This window comes from Sus scrofa, chromosome X (assembly GCF_054392235.1).
Source record: "Sus scrofa isolate SSC_HxYL_T2T_F1_AM1 chromosome X, Sscrofa_HxYL_maternal_Yorkshire_Landrace_v2.0, whole genome shotgun sequence".
In the NCBI taxonomy this organism is placed as follows: Eukaryota; Metazoa; Chordata; class Mammalia; order Artiodactyla; family Suidae; genus Sus; species Sus scrofa.
The window spans coordinates 104,219,178-104,239,270 of NC_139401.1; the positions used below are offsets into that span (position 1 = coordinate 104,219,178).

Genomic DNA, 20,093 nt, shown 5'->3' on the forward strand with positions numbered 1-20,093 from the left:
CACCACAGCTCACAGCAACGCCAGATCCTTAACCCACTGATCAAGCCCAGGGATCAAATCTACGTCCTCATGGATGCTAGTCAGATTTGTTTCTGCTGAGCCACAATCGGAACGCCAAAACCAAATTTTTTTTTAAAAAATCTTTCCACCTGAATTTTTTTTTTAAAACATGCTAGTGAGCAAACACTTAGGTCAAAGTAAAAATGTAAAACAAATGTTAGAGAATTTCTTATAAACAACAATGGAATACAGCAAAGCATATTATGTGAGAAAAATTATGAAATTAGATACCTCTATCAACAAAACTGAAAAATCAAAATAAATGAACTATTCAATTAAAAGAAATCTAGAATTAAAAATAAAGAGAAAAACAATTAAGGAAATAATAAAAATCAGGTATCAATGAGCTAGAAAATAGAAAACTATAGACATCATAAATGAACAAAAAGCTGGTTCATTGGAAAAAAATTTAGTATGTTATTAAATAACCTGATGAAAAGGGGAAAGGAACCACAGAGGCACATAATCAGAAATGACAAATGGAAGATAATTTGTCGATTGTTTTAAATGAGACCATTTTGCACAAATATATGCAATTCAATTTTAAAATCTAAAAACATAAATAACTCCCTAGGAAATACAGTTTACAAAGTTTGACTGCAGTTGAAGTGAAAATACTAAATAGACTTTCCCACAGGAAAAAAAAAATCAAGACAGTCATAAAGAATTCACCTGCAAAAAGAGCATTAGACCTTTATGTTATGTATTTTATATATATAAATATTTTACATTATATATAAATATATATAAAATCTTCCCAAGGGAATTCAACAAAACTTTTAAAGATTTATTAACCCTAGTGTTTCTAAAATGATTACAAAGCATATGAAAAGAAAATTTACAAATTATTTTTATATGGTAAGTATAATATTGATATCCAAATGAACTACACTCTGGTATTACTTACAAATATTTAATGTAAAATTTATACATAAAATATTAGCCAACAGAATCCAGCAGCACGTTAAAAAAATAACATTATTTTGGATTATATAACTAATTGGGTTTTATCTGAGAACTCAATGGTGGTTCAACATAGGAACAAATGAACACAATTATCATATTAATAGAACTAAGACCAAAAAAATCATCTTTATGAGATGCCTAAAAGTCATTCCACTAAATTCAGCAACCATTTTTTAAAAACATTCAATAGGAATCTGTGGTCACTTTCATACAATCATCAGCTCCCAAACCAGTGTATTTCTCAATTAGTAAATGCCACAGACTTCCCTAATAAAACATGCTCACTCTTTCCACTACTACTTGCATCATATGTATTAGCCAGTACACCTGGATTAGAGAAAGCAATTGAAAGTATAAATTTAGAAGGGTTAAAACTATCTTTTTGCAGATATAATTATATAACTGAAAACCCAAAAGAATAATGGGAAATTGTAAATAATGAAAGAATTTAATAAAGTAGCAATTTAATAAAGTAGCAAAATATAAAAATATAGAGCACAATAAACTTCATACATGAACCAAGAGAGTAAAAGATCTATATACTAAAAACTGTAAGATAATTGATGAAAGAAGTTTAAAAAGATACAAATAAAGACATCCTGTACTCATGGTTCAGAAAAGTTATTTGTTAAAATGTCCATACTGCCCCAAACCATCTATAGATTCAATGCAATCCTTATCAACATTCCAATAGCCTTTTTCAGGGATAGAAAAAAAAATTAAAGTTTGTGTGGAACTCAGAAGACTCCTAATAACCACAGCAATCTTGAGAAAGAACAAAGCCAGGGGACTCACACTACCTGATTTCAAACTATAATACAAACCTATAGTAATCAAACAGTATGCACCGGCATTAAAAACAGACACAAGGGGAGTTCCAGTCCTAATGCAGTGGTTAATGAATCCGATTAGGAACCATGAGGTTGCGGGTTCGGTCCCTGCCCTTGCTCAGTGGGTTAACAATCCGGCATTGCCGTGAGCTGTGGTGTAGGTTGCAGACGCGGCTCGGATCCCGCGTTGCCGTGGCTCTGGCGTAGGCCAGTGGCTGTGGCTCCGATTCGACCCCTAGCCTGGGAACCTCCATATGCCACAGGAGCGGCTCAAGAAAAACACGAAAAGACAAAAAAAAAAAAAAAAATCAGACACAAGGAACAATGGAACAGAATTGAGGGCCCAGAAATAAACCCTCACATATATGCACAATTAATATTTGACAAGCAAGCCAAGAATACTTAATGGATAAGTAGTCTTATCCATTAGGGTAGTCTCTTCAATAAAGAGTGTTGGGAAAACTGGATATTAACATGAAAAAGAATGAAATTGGACCTTTATCTTATGCCATTGACAAAAATTAATTCAAAATGGATAAAGGACTTAACACTTAAGACCTGAAACCATAAAACTCCTAAAAGCAAACGAGGAAAAATCTCCTTAACATCGGTCTTAGTAATTATATATATATATATATATATAAAAACACCAAAAGTACAAGCAACAAGAGCAAAAAGCAGTGAAACTACATCAAACTAAAAAGCTTCTGCACAGCAAAAGAAACAAACAAAATGAAAAGAGGGAAAATATTTACAAACCATATATCTTATAAGGTATTTACATATCCAAAATTTATAAGGAACTCATAACTCAATAGCGAAAAAAAAACATAATTCAATTAAAAATGTATGGTCAGAGGACTTGAATAGACCTTTTTCCAAAAACAACAAATGGCCAACAAGTATGTCAAAAGGTGCTAAACATCACTAATCAGAAAGATGTAAATCAAAATCACAATGAAACAACAGCCCACACCTGTTAGAATGGCTATTATGGAAAAGACAACAAATAACAAGCACTGGCGAGGATGTGGAGGAAAGGGAACCTTTGTAGACTGTCAGTGAGAATGCAAACTGCTACAGCCACTATGAAAAACAGTATAAAGTTTCCGCAAAAAATTAAAAATAGAACTGCCACATGATCTAGTGTTGGGCTGTACCCTGCAGGCCTACAAGCCTTGTAATTGCCCAGCCTCAAGACTAAAGAGTCTGGAGCGGGGCTGGTACTTGAATTCTGGAAAGAGACTCTGAGATTAAGAGGATACCATCAATATAATGGAAGAGGAAGGCATCTCTCACGGTAGTCAGCCGCCACAGGCCCCACATGCTAGTGGACGGCCACCTCAGGATTACTCCACAACTTTCCCTACCCCGTCCTTATTTCCTGACATCTCGGAGCTCACAGGAGCTTCCTCGACCTCTTAGCTGGCTCACCAATTGTTGGGCTGCACCCTACAAGCTGGCTCACCAATTGTTGGGCTGCACCCTACAGGCTTGCAAGCCTTGTAATTGTCCACCCTCAAGACCGAAAAACCCACAGAGAGCAACAGAGACACTAACAGTTTATAGGATAGGGAATCTTACACGTTTGAAGCAAAATGTCCTGAAGGAACACTCCACTATGTACAGCCAGCAGCAGACAAGCAGGCAACGGCAACCATCTTCACTACTGGGGGTGGGGTAGTGGGAAGAGGCGACTATTTATATGAGGAATTGATGTCAGGTTGGCTCATTAGCTACCAGGGAAACCAGCTGGGGCATATCCCTCACAGGCCCTCAGATTAAGGACCATCATGAGGTCAGGTGTTTCCCTTTAATAAACTAGCAGGTAGAGTTGTTCTGGCCTAAGGATCAGAACCATTCCTAGCTGGGGCAGCGGGCGAGCATGTTCATGTGAGTAGGGTGCAAGTGAAGCAGGAACTGGTCAGGAAGGGTATATACAAATAAAAGAAAAGCCATCTTGGGTGACCTGAGCATACATCCAGCAGTTTCACTTCTGGGTATATATCCAAAGTAACAGAAATCACTATGTTGACAAGCTATCAATATCCTCATGTTCAAAGCAGCATTATTCACAATAGCCAAGACATGGAAACAACCTAAGTGTCCATAGACAGATTAACAGATAAAGAAGTTGTTGGGTGTATATGTCTGTCTGTCTGTCTGTGTGTGTGTGTGTGTGTATAACATATTATTCAGTCATTAAAAAAAAAAGGAAACCCTGCCCTTCAGGACAGCATGGATGATTTTGAGAGTATTAAGTGAAATAAATCAGAGAAAGACAAATATTGTATGCTCTCATATATGGAAACTAAAAAAACAAACAACAACAACAAAAAAACTGGAGTTGCCATCATGAAGCAGTGGAAATGAATCCGACTAGGAACCATGAGGCTGTGGGTCCGATCCCTGGCCTTGCTCAGTGGGTTAAGGATCTGGCGTTGCTGTGAGCTGTGGTGTAGGTCGCAGATATAGTTCAGATCCCACATTGTTGTGGCTGTGGTGTAGGCCGGCAGCTGTAGCTCTGATTGGACCTCTGGCCTGGGAACCTCCATATGCCGCAGGTGCGGCCCTAAAAAGCAAAAATAAAAATTAAATTAAATTTTAAAAACTCATATAAAAAGAGTTTAGATTAGTGGTTGCCAGAGGCAGGGGGTGAGTATAGCGGAATTGGATGAAGGTTGTCGAAAGATACAAACTCCCAATTAAAAGATAAATAAGTACCGGGGACATCATGCAGAACATGATGACTATAGTTAACATTACTATGTGGCATATTCGAAAGTTCCTGAGAACATATCCTAAAAGTTCTTGTTACAAGGAAAAAAATTGTAACTACATGCAGTGATGGATGTTAACTAAACTTACTATCATAATCATTTCATAATATATTGTATGTCAAGTCATTATGCTGTACACTTTATACAGTTTTCTATCTCAATTATATCTCAATACAATTAGGGAAAAACTAAAAACCTCCATGTCCTTCAATAGAAGAGATAAATTGTGACTGTACTCACATGCAATAGAATACTATATGCAATATAAATGAATATTACTCAACGACAGACAATAATACAAATGAATGTCAAATACATAAAAAGTAAATTTCATAGTAATACATATGACATGATTACATTTAAATAAATTTTTAAACATTTGGGTCAATATTATAATACTATTTTGAAATACATATATATATGTGGTAAAATATAAAATGAATGTTAAAAATAAACACAAAATTCAGAATTATGGTTTCCTGGAAGAGCAAGGAATAATAATGAGTGGGGGGAATATGACCAGAGAACAAGAGTTTTGTAATATATTAGGTACTAAACCCTTAGTTGGAACTCAGTCACTCATTATATTATTCTTTATATCTTTTCGTATGTAGGAAATATTACAGAACATACTGGTTTTAAGGTAGTATGAACTGTGAGACTTATATCAAAACGGGATAGGATTAAGGGTAGGCTGTTGAATTTAGCCAGGTCATTGGTGATCTTTCAGAGAGAAATTTCCACAGAACAATAGGGTCAAATGCCAGATCGTGAAGAGTAAAGGAATGACGTCAAGCTAAGAAAGTCAAGTCACTGAATACATGTTAGTTTTTCTAGAAGTTTGCTCCAGAGTTAGCAAAAGCAAGGCAAAGATTTTAAAAACTTTAAAGGATCATGGATCTAGGCTGAGGAGAAAAAAATTTTAACTTTTGCATACAGAAGTTCAAATCCTAGCAGTGATATTTTGTGGAACCGGTTGGTGGATCAATTCCATATGGAGGCGGATTTGCCTTGCAAAGGAGTAGAGGTTCTTCTCCCAAACTCCAATGAGAGTAAAGAGGAGAGGAAGGTAAAAATCCAGAAATTGTGGTTGTCAAACATTTCATATAAAAAATCTCTGTGGAATGAAGGGATCAATCTTCCAAGAAGTCAATTAATAACAATGATCATAACACTGAAAATACGACTACTGTATACATACAAATTTATAATAAGAATGTAAATCTTTTCCATATACTCAAGCATAAAAATAATTCTCTTATTTAACTAGATTTGGACAAAAATATATGTTAGTGTTTAAGTAAACTGTGTTATTTGCGTCACTGTGCAGCATGGTTGAGTTAGCTGCCTGCATTCTACTAGATTTAGGGCCTCTGGAAGTTTGAGATTCTTGCCACTAGATGGTGATGCTGAGGAGCAAGGACTTAAAGTTCTCCATCAGTGGAGTTTTCATGAGATTGTAAATTGTTTATCTGTATCACAATAAATATCACTATGACTTAAGTAAATAATTACTAATTATTACATGATCAAGTCTAAGACATTACTGAATATAAAACTAATGAAAGGATCAAAGAGTTAAAAAGAATAATCTGTCAGTATTGATGTACTTGCTACCTCACTAAATAGGCTTTCAAAGTTACTGTTTCCGAAAAAGATGAATGTATCTTCTTGAAACTTAAAATGATGACTCATTTGAAGTCACACTGAAACTTCTACACACTCAATATTAGCAAATCCTCAAGTGTTGCAGCCTCTACTGCCTGCCACCAAAGCCATGTGAGTTGGGTAGGAATATGAGCCATAGAGGCATATATCTAAACATATCTTTTCTGAAGTTGGCTTCCTTTTTAGTGTGTTTGGTCTCATTTAGTAAATAGTTGAAGCTCCACTTCTAAAATTAATCTTACATTAACTGTCAGAAAAATATTATTATTTTCCGGCTTTCTGTTTGCTGGAAAAACTTAACTATGTTTCATTAGCTGCTAGGAAACTGTTTTGACTTTTGTGGACATGGAGGAAGCCTCTTTTACTCTGTCTTGTTGTTGCCCTTTCCTATCAGAAAGGGAATCTTCCAATAATATTTGACTAGAGACACTATCCCCTTAGCAAATAGGTTACTGGCTGATATGTACTTCTGCATGTCACTCATTTGCAGAATAATAGCCAGTATGGTTTAAACAAATAGATACTACTACTACCCTTCTCTTTATCATCAAGAAAGTATTTGTCTTCTAAAAAATAAAAAATCTGAAATAATAACTGATTATGCAAATCTCCACAAGCATCAGAGAAAATAATTCTTCTGGCTTCTCTATTACCCCTTCAAGCTATGTCCTTTCTCTCTCAGCTAAACTTGACAGCTAATAAGAAGAGTTAAAAACAACTGAAATATCAAGACTGAGTAGCTGAAAAGATGGTGGGACAAATTATCTGAAATAGTGCAGCAGGTTTAGAAGAGAATTTGATTTGATGTTGGTGGGGCAAGTAGATCCTTCAAAAGATTGCTGAAAGAGGGTAAAGAACTCTCCATATGAAAATAATTTTCATATAAGATATCCAATATTAAAAAAATATCCAAATATCCAACACTCATGAATAGTCAATATTAACACAGCACATATAAAAATTAAATGGCCTTTCAATTAATTTTTAAGCATCATAACAAATGCTTCTTTCAGAGCTTTCTGCTCCCAAACCCTGGAGTAGGCAAGTAGTCCATTTAAAAGTACCACCGAAATACTTTGAAAATTCTATGACTTTTGGTGGGAAAATGTTGAGCTTTGGAATTAAATCAATTTGTGGCTGCATATAAAGTAAGTTACTTTACTTTGTTAAAAAATCTTGCCATTTATTTTCATTCTCCATAGTAATGTGGTTCACTAATTTCTATTTCCTAAGATAACTAGAGGTGGCATTATCATTATACGATTTCCATGTACATTCAATGAGCGTTTTCCACTTACAAAATGTAACACACAGAATTTGGAGTATTTATTAAAATAATGTCACAAAATTCCATACTACTGATCCCCCAAATAAAAAGCTTACTTCTATGATTTACAATTTCTTTCTATATCATTAGTCCTCTTGAAGTTTTATCAGAATACTGACTGTAAAAGAGAAAGCTGCACTGATGTTGATTTTTCTATACTTAAGAATATACTTTCTATCTTTTAAAATAAATATAAATTTTCTCAACCATGTGCAAGTAGAGTGAGTTTGCCTTCACTTAATTGGATTCAATTTTAAAGGTAAACACAGTAGAGATTATTAATTTTCTTAGAGTCACTGTCTATAATTGTGGTAGCTGACACCAGATGACACATGGCACCAATGTTACATTTACACTCAACTGAGTATAACTTCAAAAGAAGAGACAAAGTCTATGTGTCTATATACTTTCTATTACAAATTTTGTGATAATGATGATGGTGATGGTGATACATATAATGATGATGGCAAAAAATAACTCATTCATTAAGCATATTGTTAATGCACCATGCACTGTGCAAGGCACTTTACATCTGGTATTTGGCTGCTCTGTCTTACATCAAAAAAAGTATCCTGTCAGAATTTGGTCTCAGTTTGTAAGAATTTTTTTTTTCTCTTTAGGGCCGCACCTGCAGCATATGGAAGTTCCCAGGCTAGGGGTCAAATCGGAGCTGCAGCTGCCAGCCTACACCACAACCACAGCAACGTGGGACCTTAGCTGCATCTGTGACCTACACCACAATTCATGGCAACACTGGATCCTTAATCCACTGAGCAAGGCCAGATAGAACCCTCATCTTCATGGATAATACTTGGGTTGGTAACCTGCTGAGCCAAAATGGGAACTTCCTGAATTTGTAAGAATTTTGGTAAGATACTTACATTTTGCTTTCCCACCTTATTCCAATCAGCACTATTGATATAAGGTGGTTTTGTCTTATATTCTATGTATGTAGATTGTTTCATAAGAAGAATAAACCTCAAAATAGCCTTTTAACATCAATTTATCCTTTTTTAAAAAGCTTTATAATTTATTTACCATAAAATTCATCCATTTAAAATGTACAATTCAATGTTTTTTAGTTTATTTACAGAGCTGTGCAACAATCACTTCAACCTAATTTTAGAACATTTTCAACACCCTAAAAAGAAACTCCATCTGTACTCATTAACAGTCACACTGCATCTCTCACAAGCCCTCAGCCCCACGTAACCCTCATTTTCTCTCCTTATAGATTTGCCTCTTCTGGACAGTTTGTACAAACTGGATAATATAATATAGTATATTGTATGATTTATTTCTTTCACTTAGCATGATATTTTCAAGGTTCATCCATGTCGTAGCATGTATCAGTACTGCATTCTTTTTCATTTCCAAGTAATAGTCCATTATATAGATTATATCACATTTTTGTTTCATTTAAGTCAACATTTTTCTTTTGTGTTTGATTTCCCAAATTAGTCCATGTGACTTTTTGAACCTCAAGTGAAAGAAAAATAATCTTTCAAAACACTTAAATAGAAAAATGCAGGTCAAATTCTGGAATGACAATGATATTTACGGTTCTTTTCAAGATGTGACCAAAAAATACAATTGGAATACAATGTTAGAATACCAATCTAATTAACCCATCAATCTTCTAATTTATTTTTCCTTTTTATATGACATTGGATACATATATACCCATATATGTGTTTATTATCTATATATTAAAAGAGCAAACTGTAATTACTATATGCCATAAAATATGAATCCATCAGAACGTTTCACATGAACATGACTCTTAGTTTGATATTTGGAAGTTAAGTTTTGATTTTCTAAATGCTATTAAACTTGGTCTTAAGGAAAGTTATTCCAAGGTGGATGGTATAATATGAGGCATTCTCTAATCTTTATTGAGTGAGTAACATTTTAATTTCAAATGAAATTATGTATAAATGATGTAAATATATAACAGGTGCAAAACCTGCAGCATAAATTGAAACATAAGTGCTGTTATTTTCTCCTTAGACTGTAAGGTCCTAAAAAGAGATAATGAGAACGTGCAGAGGTAGGTTTAAAAGAAAAATTTCTTCTGTTTTTTTATGTTGTAGTAATCGACAACTATGTTCTTTTTATAGCAAACTGTAGATCTGACTGGAAAATGATATATTAAAAAGTAAATAAGAGTTTAAAATAATAATTAAGAAAATGCTAAATAGATTTGAAATTATGTTAATTTTAAGCCAAATGTTACACACAAAGAAATATAATGTACAATGCATAATTAAAAAATTGACTAACTCAACACTATAATAATACTTAGGGAAAACACAACACATGAATAATCTGTTTTTCCTATGATATTTACTTTCTTTCATTGTATGTTAAAAAAAAGATGTTGCTCTCAATTTAAAAACTTGTATTTTGTCCTCAGGAAACTTAATCTTCCTATGAAGGAGGTTCATTTTTCCCATTGGTATCAAATAGCTTATATCATTCATATACTTTCAGCTACATATTGTTTTTGTTTTGTTTTGTTTTGTTTTTTGTCTGTTGTCTTTTGAGGGCCGCACCGTGGCATATGGAGATTCCCAGGCTAGGGGTCTAATCAGAGCTGTAGCCACCATCCTACACCACAGCCACAGACACACAGGATCCAAGCTTCATCTGCGACCTACACCACAGCTCAGGGCAACACCAAATCCTTAATCCACTGAGCAAGGCCAGGGATCAAACCCGCAACCTTATGGTTCCTAATCAGATTCGTTTCCACTGAGCCACGATGGGTACTCCGACATATTGTTTTTTTAGGACTGGATAACTAACACTGCTTAGAAAATAACAGCTTTTAGTCACAAAAGTTTAGTTTTTACCTTGTTTTATATCTCAACAAAGCAGCAAAGGATATGTCTCAATTTTTTTCTTTGTTCTAATCCCCAAAATTATGCCCTGGTTGAGTTATTTCCTATATGTTTTTGTACTTTAAAAATTCTTCAAAGTACTTATCCCCATGGGTACAGAGTTTTAGGTTAAACAGACATGATATTCTAGGACAGTGTTTCTCAAACTTGGCTGCACATTGTCAACATCTGGAAAGCTTTAAAAATTGAGGTGTCTCATTCACACTCTCAAAGTTGTATATAACCTGTATAGTGTATAGTTTGGCATTTGGATTTTTCATAGCAACTAAGGGGATTCTAATGTACAACCAAGGCTCAAAACTATTGCTCTAAGAGTTTACATAATAGAGAGGCAAACTTTCTGTAGCAACTTTCATGACTAACAAGATATAGTATAACAATAATATCCCAATATCTATCTTTGGGATATCCACTGAAAATAGGAATTAAAGTTGGGAGGGTGAATTTTGTCCAATGGAATCTAGTTGTTTTGCTAGAAGATCCAGAATTTCAATCAAATAACAGAGAGTAGAAGTGAAGGTTTTTGTTGTTATTGTTGTTGTTTAATTAGCTACTATTTAAAAGACAGAAAATTCTGCCTCATAATTTAGCAATATGAAGCCCTTTATAAACACTTTCTTGGTTTAGATTTACAGGGCAAAATTTTAGAGACCTACTACTTCCTATGTGCCATCTGGAGATGTACCACCAGATGGCATGTGGGTGGCAATGATCATATGGCTTAAATAGAAAAGTTCAAACAAATTTTAGGTAACTAAATCAAAGAGATTATATCATGTTTTCCAAAAGACTCATAATTTCTCTATTGAATTACATCTATATTAAATCAAGCCTAAAAATAAACTAAACCCTAATAATTATATGTTGGAGAGTAGCACACAGTTTTGATTAAGATTTATTTATTTTTAAAATATTTTCTCAAATTATTTAATATGTTTCCTCACACATAAAGGACTTATGATAAAAGGCAACAGTCCCATAATCTACAGAAGAAACCATTTTAATTGTTCTTCTGTTGGTTACTTACATGTTTCTTTTTTTTTTTTTTTTTTTGTAGTTGTTGTTGTTGTTGTTGTTGTTGTTGTCTTTTTGCCTTTTCTAGGGCTGCTCCTGTGGCATGTGGAGGTTCCCAGGCTAGGGGTCGAATTGCAGCTGTAGCTGCCAGCCTACACCAGAGCCACAGCAACTCGGGATCAGAGCTGCGTCTGTGACCTACACCACAGCTCATGGCAACACCGGATCCTCAACCCACTGAGCAAGGCCAGGGATCGAACCCACAACCTCATGGTTCCCAGTAGGATTCGTTAACCACTTTGCCACGATGGGAACTCCTACTTACATGTTTCTTAATTTGTCCAAATGATAAATGAAGTTTTAGAGTATTTTATTTATTTATTTTGTCTTTTTTAGGGCTGCACCTGCAGCATATGGAAGTTGCTGGGCTAGGGAACCCACAGCCACAGCAATGCCAGATCCAAGTCGCATCTGTGACCTACACTGCCACTCAGGGCAATGCCGGATCGTTCACCCACTGAAGCGAGGCCTGAGATTGAACCCGCATCCTCACAGACACTAGAGGGATTTGTTTCCACTGTGCCACAACAGAAACTCCAATTTAGAGTATTTTAAAAGAAAAGCAAACACATAGGTAGAAGTTGGTAATTTAATGGCTGGCAACTACTACTTAAAAGTAACACTGGCTCTATTTCTCAACTAGAGAAGAAATCATCCTGATTTTATATTGATTTTCAGGACATAATTCTACTCCTGGACAACTGAAGGAATCTCACTGAAGTATTGTAATGTCTCTTCTGCTATTAATAGAAGTCTTTCTTTTTTTAATGGTTGCACCGGAGGCATATGGAAGTTCCCAAGCAGGGATTGAATCTGAGCCACAGCTGCAACCTACACAGCAGCTGCAGCAACACCAGATTCTTATCTCACTGTGCTGGGCTGGGAGTTGAACTCACACCTCTGCAGCAACCTAAGCCTCTGCAGTTGGATTCTTAACCCACTACACCAGATTGAGAACTCCTACGGAAGTCTTTTTTACTACCATCAACTTTCTTTTTCTGCTAACTAGTGCTTGACTCTTACCTTATAAATTCAGTAGCTATCTTCAGTTTATTTGGCTAGTGTAGAAATTGACTTTTTGCTCCATATAACTTACCAAAATCCAGTGATGAGAGAGGTGTGAGCTTACCGTGCATATGATAATCATTTTCTCCCCACTTAGGAAAAATTTTTCCCACCAAAAGGGTTGAGTTAATTCTCTTCCAACAAGAAGCTGTTACTAGATGTTTACTATTTAATTATTCAATCCACATAGAAAAAGTAGTTTCTCCATCATCAGTTTTAGCAAGATTCAAAACTCATTTCCAAATTTCTCTTTAGCAATAGTTTCTAAAAGTTTTCAAATTATGACTCTTAAGCCATTATGTTTTTGTTGCATCATGACCAGAGAAATGCCTCAGTATTAATGGCTGCACACTGATAAGGGTGGTTGTTGCTGAAGGTTGAGGTAGCTGTGGCAGTTTCTTAAAATAAGACCACATTGATGTTTGATGCATCAATTGACTCCTCTTTTCATGAGCAATTTATCTGTACCTTTCAATGCTATTTGATAGCATTTTACCCACAAAAGGACTTCTTTCAAAATTGTAGCATCTTTCCTCTCAAGCCTTATCATTGTTTAGCAACTAAATTTATGTAATTTATGTAATATTCTAAATAAATTGCAATTTTTGGTAATAAAATATTTTAACACCCCAAACCTTCAATTTGTAAAAAAAAAAAAAGTGATAAGTAATATTGTAAAGCACAATAAAGTGAAGGAAGAATAATAAAATGAGGTTTGCCTGTATAATCAAAAAACAAAGAAATTAAGCACTGAAGAGAATGTGGAGAAAATATAAATCAAAGACTGTGATACCTTCTTTGAGAAAGAAGAACAAAGCTGGAGGTATCACACTTCTTGATTTCTACTATACTTCAAAGCTATAGTAATCAAAACAATATGGTACCGGCACAAAAACAGAAGTATAGATCAATGGAACAGGGTATAAGGCCCAGAAAAAGATACACCTTTATATAGTCAATTAATCTATGGAAAAAAGAGGCAAAAATGTACAATGGGGGAAACATAGCTTCTTCAATAAATGGTGTTACAAAAACTAGACAACTACACCAAAAAGAATGAAACTTGACTACTTTCTCACATCAATATACAAAAACAAACTCAAAAGGGATTAAAGACTTAAATGTAAGACATAAAATCATAAAACTCCTAGAAGAAAACATAGGCCGTTCTCTTTGAAATTGGTCTTAGCAATATTTTTTTAATCATGGAGTTTCCATTGTAGCTCAGTGGAAATGAATCTGACTAGTACCCATGAGGATGCAAGTTTGATCCTTGGCCTTGCTCAGTGAGTTAAGGATCCAGTGTTGCTGTGAGCTGTGGTGTAGGTCGCAGACGCTGCTCGGATCTGGCATTGCTGTTGCTGTGGCTAGACTGATGACTACAGCTCTGGTTAGACCTCTAGCCTAGGAACTTCCATATGCTGTGGGTCTGGCCCTAAAATGACTGCAAAAAAAAAATATTTTTTGATCTATCTCCACTGACAAGAGGGAAAAAAATCAAAAACAAACAAATGTAATTACATAAACTAAAAAACTTTTGCACAGCAAGGGAAACTATCAACAGATTAAAAGCCTACTGAATGGAAGAAGATATCTGCAAATGATATTTCTGATAAGGAGTTAATAACTAAAATATACAAGGAACTCATACAACTCAATGTAAAAAAACAACACCCAAAGAACCCAATTAAAAAAATGGGTAAAGGACTTGAATAGACATTTTTCCAAAGAAGATATACGTATGTCTAACAGACACATGAAAAGATGCTCACCATCACTAACTATCTGGGAAATGCAAATCAAAACCCCAATGAGATACCACTTCACATCTGCCAGAATGGTTATCATGAAGACAACAACAAATAACAAATATTGGCCTGGATGCAAAGAAACACTGTTGGTGGGATTGTAAATTGGGGCAGCCTCTATAGAAAACAGGATGAAGATTCCTAACAAATTTTTCAATAGAATTGCCATATCATCCAGCAATTTCTCTTCTGGGTATTAACAGAAGAAAACAAAAACACTAACTTCAAAAGATTTATGCACCCCAATGTTTGTTGCAGCATTACTTACAAAAGCCATGATGTGGAAGCAACTGAAAGTATCCATTGTTAGACATATGGATAAAGAAGATACAGTGTGCATGTATATACACATATATGTGAGTGCATATATATACATATATATACACATAAATATATATAACAGAATATTACTCAGCCATAAAAATGATATCTGACCATTATGACAACACAGAGGTACCTAGAGAGTATTATGCTAAGTGAAATAAGTCAGAGAAAAATAAATACCATACGCTTTCACTTATATGTGGAATCTAAAAATAAAACAAGCCAGCCAACAAAACAAAATGAAATATTCCTAGATACAAATAGGTTTTTGATGGGGAGACATAGCTGAAGGGGATTAAGCGGTACAAACCTCCAGTTTTAAAATTAAAAAAGCCATTGGCCTATATTACACAGCATAAGAAGTATGGTCACTAATATTATATTAATTTTGTTTGGTGACAGATGGTTATTATACTTTTTGTGGTGATCATATCATAATGTTGAAAATATCAAATCACTTTAAATATTCCTGAAACTAACAAAATACTATACATAGGAGTTCCTATTGTGTTGCAGCAGAAACGAATCCGAATAGTATCCATGAGGATGCAGGTTCCATCCCTGGCCTCACTCAGTGGGTTAAGGCTCCGGTATTGCCATGAGCTGTGGTGTAGGTTGCAGACGCAGCTCAGATCCTGTATTGCTCTGACTGTGGCATAGGCAGCAGCTGTAGCTCCACCTCGACCTCTAGCCTAGCAACTTCCATGTGCCACAGGTGAGGCCCTAAAATATGAGTGTGTGTGTGTGTGTGTATTATTCATTAACTATGTTTCAATATTTCTTTAAAAATAGGTGTTTTTTCCAAAAATATGTGCTTATAGCAAATAAGCATATGAATATTATCAGCCATCAGGAAAATGCAGATTGAAACCACAATGAGATATCACTACACACCAATGGCTAAAGAATAAAAAAATGACTAAAATAAAAATAGTGACAACACCAAATGCTGGTGAGGATATGCAGAAACTGGATCCCTCTGCTGCCGGGAATGTAATATTGTACAGCTACTCTGGCAAACAGTAAAAAAAAAACAAAACAGGAGTTCCCGTCGTGGCTCAGTGGTTAATGAATCTGACTAGCATCCATGAGTACCCAGGTTTGATCCCCGGCCTCGCTCAGTGGGTTAAGGATCCGGCATTGCCATGAGCTGTGGTGTAAGTCACAGATACGGCTCGGATCCTGTGTTGCTGTGGCTGCGATGTAGGCCGGCAGCTACAGCTCTGATTAAACCCCTAGCCTGGGAACCTCCATGCACTGCGTGTGTGGCCCTAAAAAACAAAATAAAACAAACCAAAAAAGACCCATATAACTACCATATGACCCTGCAAATGTTCTCCTGAGATTTTTTTCCCAGAAAATGAAAGCTTAAGTTCAAACAAAACTATAAACATGAAAGTTTATAATACTTTATTTACAAAAGTTAAAACTGGAAATAATCCAGATGTCCTTTAAAGAATGATTGAGAAAATAAACTCTTTTACATCTATTCCACTGAATGCTACTCAGTATAAAAATGAACAGACCATTGATATAGTCAACATCTTGGATGAATCTACAAAGAATTATATTGAGTGCAAGAAAGACTAATGCTTACTCATTGTATGATTTCATTTTTTTATTATTATTACTATTTTTTGTCTTTTTGCCTTTTCTAGGGCCGCTTCCCTAGGCATATGGAGGTTCCCAGGCCAGGGGTCTAATCGAAGCTGTAGCCGCTGGCCTACACCACGGTCACAGCAACACCAGATCCGAGCTGCGTCTGCGACCTACACCACAACTCACGGCAATGCCGAATCCTCAACCCACTGAGTGAGGCCAGGGATAGAACCCGCGTCCTCATGGTTCCTAGTCGGGTTCGTTAACCACTGAGCCACGATGGGAACTCCAAAATATGTAATTTTTAAAAGGAGTTTAAAGAGATATTTTAAATTGTTCCATGTGAGCCTTATTTATACCTGGATTCAAACAAAAATAAATTTATGTCATTAGAGACAAATTTGGAAATTTGAACACTGATTAAACACTTTATTATATTAAGAAATTATTAAACATGAATAGTTGTGATAGTTTTCTTCTTTTTATGTTTAAATTTTTTATCTTTAGATATGTGTACTGAAATACATATGAATATAAAGATATAATGTCTGGATTTTGCTTCAAAATAATGTGTGATGAGAGGTAGTGGATGGTATACAATATAAGGTTTACCATTAGTTGATGATTGCTAGAGCAATATGATAGGTACTTGGGGGTTAGGATATTTTTCTCCATAGTTTTTTTTTATGTTTAAAAATTTCCATAATAAAGAGATGCAGTTTTAATGAACCACAAGCCAAACATCTGATTGCTAAAATCAAGAGAGTTTTTGAAAGTAATCATTGATTAAGCTTTACCTCGAATGAATTCTGTTTTGTGCAAAATCAAGCACATACTGGACAGAAGAATATTTTTAGATGAATATTGATGATAAAGGATAGTCTCCTCCCTATTTCTGGTATATACCATGTCAGTTCCAACTTTATGTAACTTATTTTTCCTCCTCTAATATCATCCCACTTACCAACTTTCCAATTAATCAAATCCTAGCCATTTTCTTCATTCATCTTATTAAAGAGCAAATAATACATCTATTGATAATATCCATAATTAGTTTAATAGGTAAACTAAAAACAAGTTGTTATTGTATAACAAAAAGTTATATTCAAACTTTTTAAAGAACATAGCAGCTTGAAAACACAATCTCCATGTTGCTAGGGCTATGGAAGGACCCAGACCCAAGCCATTCTGAATCACCCTAGTCATATTCTTTTCAGACTCAAGGAAAATATGCCAGCCTATCACACTGAGAAGGTTGACTAACTTAGCTATTCTAAGGTGATAAACCTACTAACAATATAGTGGAAATAAGGCAATAAAATTTGCTTGTGGTCAAAATGCCAAGGTGATATTTTTTATTACAGAGCCAAATTCAACTGAATCATATTTCAAATCCTGTATAGAGAAATGCATAATTTTATTCTAATGAATATGTATATTTGAGAAAGAACATTTATCAAGATTTGAACCCTTCTCCATTGTCTTATTTGAAATAATTTAGTATGAATATTAAAGAATAAGACAACATGATCTCTGCATTTGGGGTTAGTGATTTCTCCAAAATGACTGCAGTTGAGCCACTCTAGTCATATATCCATGGAGAATTTAATTTCTAGCAATTCTTTGCATTGTGTTACAATGATGAATGAAGTTCTCCAAATATTTTACATTCTGGAAAACACCAACCTAGCCAATCTTTCAGGAATGGGGCACCAAGGGAAGTCAAAATCTTGGAAACAGATTCTATGAAGTAAGAAAAGCCCAAAAAGGGTAAGCAATAAATATAAGGGATAAAAGGCCTCCATAATTCCAAATAAAAGATGAACATAACAATAGTTAGTCATCTCTACTATGGTAAAGAAATCACTGTTATTGACAAAACCTGAAGAGAGCTAGCTGAACACAACACTGCTAATTACAAAAATTAGCTGATTCCTTATAGGAGAGAGGAGACTAAATTTGTGAAAAGGAATCACAAAAGATCAGCAAAGATGATAAGGAGTAAAGAACATATATCTCTTTCTCCCAAGGAATGATGTAGGGTTTTACACGTCACACTTTGGAGACTCTCAAGAAGTTGATTTTTGATTAACAATGTCTCTATATTCTCTCAAAGATGCGCTTTGCCATCTCAGTTCGATGCACCACTACCATCCCTCAACTGTGTAATATAAAAGTTATCAAATTTTTAAAGTAAAATTTGGAAAAATATTTGGCAACAATTTATATTGGTTCCAGTCTGAGTGGATGCAGAGCCATTCAATGGGTTCTCAGTACCTGGGCACATTAGGCTATTCTGCAGTCAGTTGAGGTATCTCTGGGCCCCTGTATCCTATACCAACCCACCTTCCACAGTCAAAATTGAATAATTAGGTTAAAACTTCTCCTCTACATAGGGCAACAAATTTTGTGGCATTCAATTCTTTCCATGCAACATTATCAAAGCAGAAATTTTCCAATTAATATATATGCTTATTGTAGTTTATAGAGCCTAAGTCATCCCTTTTTACCCACAGTGTGAGATAGTTTTTAAAAAATAAATCTTGGCACTTTTAGACTACTTTCAAATCACCTACATAAACATGACAAATGTTAATCCATGGATTAAAGTGCAAATCTCTTTTCAACACATTATCCATTCCCTTTTGATTAATTTCTCCCGTAATAGATATTCCAGTGTGCAGCTTTTAGAAACAGTGAATGTCAATACTCTAAATTTTTCTACTGTGTTTTTTCTTGCTTCAACTATGACTTTGTCAAAGAACTGAATTAAAAGGAATCATGTAAACAAAACGTGAATATAATTAAACCATAGTCTTGTGTGGAAGAAAAGGAACAACTGCGAGAGGCAGTGCAGGCTGACATTAGAGCACTGGTGTTGGTGTTACCATCTCAGGATTCTGTGCCTGGATATTTACTGACTAGCTTTTTGACACTAAGCCAGGGACTTCTCCTTTCAGGATCTGAGGTTCTGCATTTAGAAAATAACTGAGTTGAATCTCCAAACCCTAAAATTCTATAAGTTTGGAAATACTGTTTTGACAGTATCTGATTTGATAATTTTAAGATAGAAAATATGCCATTTTTAAAGCCATAAGGCACTATTGCTTGTTGTATTATCCATCTGCTTGAACATTTTCACCTGAAAAATACTTATTAAAAATCTACTCTCTGCTTGCCTATGTGATAGACATTATAGAGAAAATAAAAAGATGCATGAGACAGATATCCTTTTTTTAGAGACGCTTACTTGGTGGAATATAATAGGAGAATATATTTATATATATTTATGTTTCTAATACAGAATAAAAGGATAAGCACCATGAGACAAGTATAAATAAAATGCTATGGAAATAGATAAAAGAAAGACGTTCCTTTCAGCTAATAAGATCATTAAGGGCTTCATGAAACAGGTGGTATTTGAACAGGGTCTTGAAAGATTGTATATATGGCAAAAATGGAGATGAAAGATGAAGTTCTCATTGTGACTCGGCAGGTTATGAACCCGACATAGTGTCCGTGAGGATGAGGGTTTGATCCCCGGCCTCATTCAGTGGGTTAAAGATCTGGCATTGCCACAGATTGTGGCATAGGTCACAGATGTGACTGGGATCTGGCATGGCTGTGGCTGTGGCTGTGGGCAGCAGCTGCAGCTCCAATTCACCCCTAGCCAGGGGAACTGAATTTCC

At 35.0% G+C, this 20,093-nt stretch overlaps 1 long non-coding RNA gene across 4 annotated transcripts in view; it reads right to left on the reverse strand.

The window, feature by feature from the left end:
- Positions 1-20,093, reverse strand: part of LOC146394753 (uncharacterized) — a 617,916-nt gene that overhangs the window by 542,953 nt on the left and 54,870 nt on the right. The window contains exon 1 of one of the 4 annotated variants that reach the window (XR_014835546.1): positions 3,441-3,533. The exons of the other annotated variants lie outside the window; for them this stretch is intronic. This is a non-coding gene — a long non-coding RNA (uncharacterized LOC146394753). Of the gene's footprint in view, positions 1-3,440; positions 3,534-20,093 lie in introns of those variants that run through there. 4 annotated transcript variants of the gene reach the window in all.